This window comes from Herpailurus yagouaroundi, unplaced genomic scaffold (genome assembly GCF_014898765.1).
Source record: "Herpailurus yagouaroundi ecotype Mexico unplaced genomic scaffold, PumYag 100, whole genome shotgun sequence".
NCBI lineage: Eukaryota > Metazoa > Chordata > Mammalia > Carnivora > Felidae > Herpailurus > Herpailurus yagouaroundi.
In genome coordinates this window covers 10,867,406-10,874,153 of record NW_024412391.1, presented here as the reverse complement: position 1 = coordinate 10,874,153, position 6,748 = coordinate 10,867,406, and positions in this window count along the sequence as shown.

Below are 6,748 nucleotides of genomic sequence, written 5' to 3'. Positions count from 1 at the left end.
AAGAGACACCAGAGCTCTCTCGCTCTCTCTCTCTCTCTCTCTTTCTGAGCACACACCGAGGCAAGGCCATCTGAGCACATGTCAAGAGCTTTTACCAGAAACTGACCACGTTGGAATCCCAATCTTGGACTTCCAGTCTGTAGAACCATAAGAAAATAAATTTCTGTTGTTCGAGCTGCCTAATCTATGGTATTGTACCACAGCCCGAGCACACTAACATACACCTAAATTTTCTCAACTTTAATTACTCACGATTGGTCAACTCTCCCTGGGCCTCTATGTGAAAGTTAGCTTTTTAACCTAAATCAGAACTTCACCTTTTTTCCCGCTAAGTTTTGTCTTGAAAGATGAAGACAATTCCAATCAAAGCTGTCTGTTCTTCTCTTTTATAATAAATTGTCTTGCACAAGACTTTTGCTCATACTGCTGCCGTTGTGTTTGCTTCCTACCGCCCCACCGTTTTCCCCTCCATTCCCTTGCCCTTCCTTGCTCCCGTTGGGCTCTGTGCCATTAGTTGATCAAGAGATCCCTGTTGTCAACAAGAAGAAAAGGGAAGGCGTAAGGGTCATTGGTAGAGTAGGGGACAGCAATGGTTCTCAGCCTGCTCTGCATGTTCACTGCTATCTGGTTCATATATCAAAATAATTCTGATTTAATTTGACATACGTACTTACTGAACACTGGGACTTTTTTTTTTTTTTTTTTTTTTTTTTTTAAATTTTTTTTTTTTTTTGGGAAAGAGGGAGAAAAAAAAAAAAGGGGGGGGGGCAGAGAGAGAGGCAGACACAGAATCGGAAACAGGCTCCAGGCTCTGAGCCATCAGCCCAGAGCCCGACGCGGGGCTCGGACTCACGGAACGCGAGATCGTGACCTGGCTGAAGTCGGACGCTCAACCGACTGCGCCACCCAGGCGCCCCTGAACACTGGGACTTTTAATAAAGGCTTCTCAGGAGGAGCTAATAAGTAGCCCAAATTGAAAACCTGCATAGAGCACACCAAGAATGAATTATGCCCCAAAGGAATTTAAGGTGAGGTTTAGTGCCTAAATTCTACTCCTTACCACAATTTCTATCTAGTTTGGAATTAAGAAGTTCTGGCGTAGGGGCGCCTGGATGGCTCAGTCGGTTAAGCATCCGACTTTGGCTGAGGTCATAATCTCACAGTTCCTGGGTCCGAGCCCCGCGTTGGGCTCTGTGCCGACAGCTCAGAGCCTCGAGCCTGCTTTGAATTCTGTATCTGCCTCTTTCTCTGCCCCTCCCCTGCTCACACTCTGCCTCTCTCTCTCAAAAATAAATAAAGATTACAAAAAAGAAGAAGTTCTGACATAGGTACAAAAAGGGTGGAAAGTACCACTTTTTTTTTTTTTTTTTTTTTTTTTTTACCAAATGCCCAATATCCCAATTCAATGCATCAGTTCTCTGTTAGAAGATGCTGGAACATGAACATTCTTTAGGTGGGTGGGTTAGGTATGGAAACCAAGTGGGGGCTCCTCTTAGTAGTGGTCACAGCACCTACGTATCTAAAAATAGCTGAGCTGAATAGTGCAATGTCAATCCACATACCCAGTTGCCATACCACTGTTATGGTCACGATCTGTACTGCTTGCCTTCCAATCTAAACAAGAACAGAAATGCAGGATCAGAGAAGAGACCATGTCTGGGCCTGGCCAAGGCAAGCATGGGGACAGACCAAGAGAGGCCACAAGAGACCCAATGTTAACGGGCCTAGGAAGAGAGAGAACATACAGGCCTCCCTGTCTTTTACTGCGTAGCACTCCAGTGCTCTATTTATTTAAAAAAAAAAAGAAAAGAAAAAGACTCCATTATGGTCTCAGATTCTACCCATCAGATGAGGAACCCTTTTTTTTTTTTTTAATTTTTTTTCAACGTTTTTATTTATTTTTGGGACAGAGAGAGACAGAGCATGAACGGGGCAGGGGCAGAGAGAGAGGGAGACACAGAATCGGAAATAGGCTCCAGGCTCCGAGCCATCAGCCTAGAGCCTGACGCGGGGCTCGAACTCACGGACCGCGAGGGCTCGAACTCACGGACCGCGAGATCGTGACCTGGCTGAAGTCGGACACTCAACCGACTGCGCCACCCAGGCGCCCCGAGGAGCCCTTTTTATCTTGGGGGAAAAGCTGAACGAGACTGGACAGAGGGCCGGCAGTGTCCTTTACAGTGAAGTGTGGGAAGGGCTGAACATCCCTACCCTCGTCAACAACACCCAAAACGGTGGTTAGTAGTGTCAGAAAGCCAACTAGGTAATTTCTTCACCTTGTGCCACGCTGACAAGTTTTTACAGGAAGACACATAAATAAGTGATTCTCATTCATTCCAGGAATGAAGTGAGGTAGCCTGTAGAAAACGAGAATTTGCGGTGTCTCACGGATCCTGGGAAGAGGTGAAGAGCTGTGCCTCAGGATAGGTGGGGACAAGGGGCGTGCCATGGGCCTCCACACAAGTTTGGCCTCCTCTCCCCTGCAGTGCTACCGTAGGGGAGCCTGAGTGGCTCCCTAGGTTGAGCGTCAGACTCTTGATTTCAGCTCAGGTCGTGATCCCAGGGCTGTGGGACTGAGCCCTGCCTCACATGGGGTTCCACGCTCAGCATGGAGCCTGCTTAAGATTCTCTTTCTCTCTTCCTCTACTCCTCTCCCCCGTTCACTCTCTCTCTCTCTCTCTCTCTCAAAATAAATAAATAAATAAATAAATAGGAAATATTTTTAAAATAAATAATGTATTACCAGGAAAATAATTCCACCCTCACCATTATCCATCACAACCCAGAGCCTGACCGGATGTCTCTCATTACCTAGTCCAAAGTCCTGAAGATGAACACTTACTTGGTCCAGCTTGGTTCCGCTATCTGCTGACCACTGTCCGTTCTCGCCACATCATAGCGCTCTGATGCTGAGTGGACAGATGCCTAAAGTGTAGACAGTACACCCACCCTTCAGTCTCAGTTTTCCTTGTCACTAATAAGCAAGGGTCATTTTCCCCCAAAGATGTAAAGAGTTTAGTGAGAAGGGGTTTCTCCTCGTGAAGAAACGTTTCATTGTAGGATTTCAACCTCATGAGCTGCTTAATGGTGTTGACCAACTTAGTGCTCAGCCGTGGGTGTTAGGATGGGAAGCAGGAGGGGAAATAAAATGCCTGTGGGGAGACTCTTTCAAAGAAACAGGGGTGACAGCGCTTCCTTAGGAAGTGGGCAGAGTCAACAAGAAGCTCTGGACAAAGCCCCCCTCGGTCCCTACGGAAGAGACCCCAAAGCTCACTTTCCCTGCTGCAGATTGCTCCGTGGATGATGACATTGGGAAAAATACAACAATGCCCCATGATAGGCATTCTGGGTAAGGAAACTACTTCAGGGAAAACCTTTTCTTTTATTAAATTAACACTGGAAGATTTTCCTTTTTTTAGAGCATTTTTAGGTGTATAGCAAAATTGAGAGGAAGGTAAAAAGATGTTTCCATATCCTCTCTGTCCCTTCCCATGCATAGCCTCCCTCATTAACCACATTCTCCCACCAAAGTGATACCTCTGATGAACCTGCCTTGACACATATAATCACCCAAGGTCTATAGTTTATGTTACAGTTAACTCTTGGTGTTGTACCTTCTATGGGTTTGGACAAGTGTATAAATAAGGACATGTATCCATCATTATACTACCATACAGAGTAGTTTCACTGCTCTAAAAATTCTCTGTGTTTGCACCTACTCATCCCTCTTCTATGCATTCCCAGTCTCATCAACCACTGATTTTTCTTCCCATCTCCATAGTTTTGCCATTTCTAGAATGTCATATAGTTAGAATCACAATGCATGCAGCCTTTTCATAATGGTTTCTTTCACTTAGTAACATGCATCTAAAGTTCCTGCATGTTTTCTCATGGTTGGTAGCTCGTTTCTTTTTGGTGCCGAAGAATATTCCATTGTGTGGACGTACCCCCATGTATTTATCCATTCGCTAACTGAAGGACATCTTCGTTGCCTCCAAGTTTTGGCAATGATGAGTAAAGCTGATATAAATATCTCTGCACAGGCTTTTGTGTGGACCGAAGTTGTCAACTTCTTGGGGTAAATGCTCAGCAGGATTGCTGGATCATATGGTAAAAATAGGTTTAGTTTTGTAAGAAACCACCAAACCGTCTTCCAAAGTGGAACTCTCTTCCTTGGGTTGTTTAAAAGGTACATTCATGACTTAAATTTTCTTCTAAAAGAAGAAGAAAACCGAAAACATTTGATAAGGAAAAACGTTCTCGAATAACAGAAGAGGGCTATGAAAGCGAACTCCACCAGAGGCGCGATGGCTCGTGGCCACGGTTCTTTGATAGGAACCCCATCAAAGTTCACTCTTCGCGATGAACTAGCAAAATCCAAAGATTCATTTTAATTGTCTTTAGAGAGAAATCACGTTTTCTAGGCTTTGATGAGGTTAAATGAATCTTTTCTAACCATCTCTCTCTTCTGTATCTTTTCCTCATATAGATATTTCCTCATAAAGATATTCTTTACCTTTTTCTCATAAGTACATCGGTTGGGAGACTTCTGTCCCCAGGTTTGCTACTGTCTTGACTGCCGAAGCTGCATTCAGATGGACCATCTAGATAGAAGCTTAGATGTTTGTGGTGGGGCGGGGGTGGGGGGGCGACAAATTAAGAAGGAGCACCCAGTTTTATGGGCCGTGTTGCTTTATGGTTTTCAATGTGAGTGACATTGTGTGTGCCGAGCAGATTAGTTGGTTAGTGCTGTGAAGAATGAAGGTTAAAGACCCCTCTGTAGTTGCATAATTAGCATTAAATCCACCGAGTATGCTTTTAAACCTGTTCTATTATGCTTTTAAGGGAGCCAACAAACCCATGGAAAAAGCAGTGCAAATTCACTCCTACAAGTAATTTCGTCTCTGTTTATGGAGCTGCCTTAGATCCACAGTCAAAGGTATCCAACAACGAGAAATAGAAATGCTTTCTCTCTTCTTCTCTATTTTGTCTCTTGTGGTTCACAAAATTCAGGACACTGATTATAGAATCTATTGTAAAAAGTTAAGCAGTCAAATGAGACAATTGACGATAATTCTGAACCTGATGTTTATAACTCAGAACTTGTGAGGTTTTGTGCGTGCTTGCCTGGTCTGGGATGGCTTTTATGGAAAAGTTTGGAAATGCTAACCAGGCTAGCAGTTTTGGCGGTGTGCCCACAGAGTGCTTCTGAATTTTGTGCGATTATGTACAAATTCGGTACAGTAAGCCCTTGATTATTACTCAGTTCCCTACTCACATAAGAATCCAGAAGCACAGGAGAGTAATAGCAAAGCTATCAAAAAGGGTTCCTTCCCCAGGAGAAATACAAGGATGGCCTTATCATCTGGATGATCCATTTATTCATTCAACAAATACCAACGGAGCATTTACTTAGTACTTAGCACAGTTATATAGTTGCAAACACACAAAAAGAACTTGCCCCGAGAGGGTTTATTGTCTCATAGAGGATACACATATTAAATAATGAAATAAATGTATACTTAAATTGTAATAAGTCCGGTGAGGGAAAGTTCCAGGGTGCTATGGAAGAGTTGAGGAAGGGGCCTTGATTTGGCAGGTTGGCGTTTTTAGAAGACAGCCCAGTATCTCTGAGAAGCTAGAACTTTCCTGTGGCCCAGAGTAAAACCATTCCATGGCCTCTCAGATTTCCTGAGGGTTAAGTTGGCATCGGAACCTGAAAGTGGGAAGGCGGGCTCTTGGAGAGACTGGGCTGACCACAGTTTCCGCTGGCTCCCACCCAAATGCATTTCTCTTGTTTCAGACTCTGGAAACCCGCCAGGTATGGAGCCCCACCTCCCATCCTTAATGTCACTGCCCTGAGACTGGCACTCCCTCCTCACCCTTTTTCCCTTGCTAATCTAGCAAGGTGGCTTTTCTCTCCGACTCTGTATTCTTTCCATAGAGGCAGACCCGGAGGGATCGATTCCCGTGTTTGGTTACAGTGGAATGTTAATTGATGAGTTTCAGACAGAAAAATATCCAATTACGCAATCACCGTCTCTACTTTTCATTTCAAAAGTTCTTAATCTCAAACCCAGGTGAGGGGGAGAGAGAGGTGGGGGTAGTGTGTAGACAGAGGTGATGTGTAAGTGCATCTGGCGACACAGAGGAATGCTTTGCAGACAGTCGGCTGCTGTGTGTGTGTGGCAGGGTACTCGTGTGCCGTGCGTGGGTATTGGTAGAGCGGAGGGCAAGGTTTTACCTTAAGTGAGGCTATTAAAATGACAAACATCGCTGTCAATTTCCCCCACTTCCTCACGTCTCACAGAATTACCCATCACTTTTTAATTGGTTTGAGATAATGCTTTTATCTTAACAAGGATCAGTTTGCCATATATTGTTAATACAGAATAATAAAAAGACAAAAGGAAAAGGATACCTAATCCAATCATCCATAAGTAGCCACTAATCCATTAGGGACTTTTACCACAGAGGCACTGATGTTAAAATGGCATATTTTTCCATGCTTTTAATTTCCTTTATTTTTATACATTTACTATAGATTTCAAGTGGGTTTCTTAGAGGTGATTTTTTTTTTTTTTTGGTTATTTGATGTTGTTAACTATTGTAATTTGTATTTTTACTGAAGTCCAGGAACTTGGCAGATTTCTTATGAACTCTTCAGTTGATTTGAGGTGGCTTCAGTCAACTATTAACGCTTCATCTAAGATTTTTTTTATCAACAAGTTATTTTTAATTTTTTGAC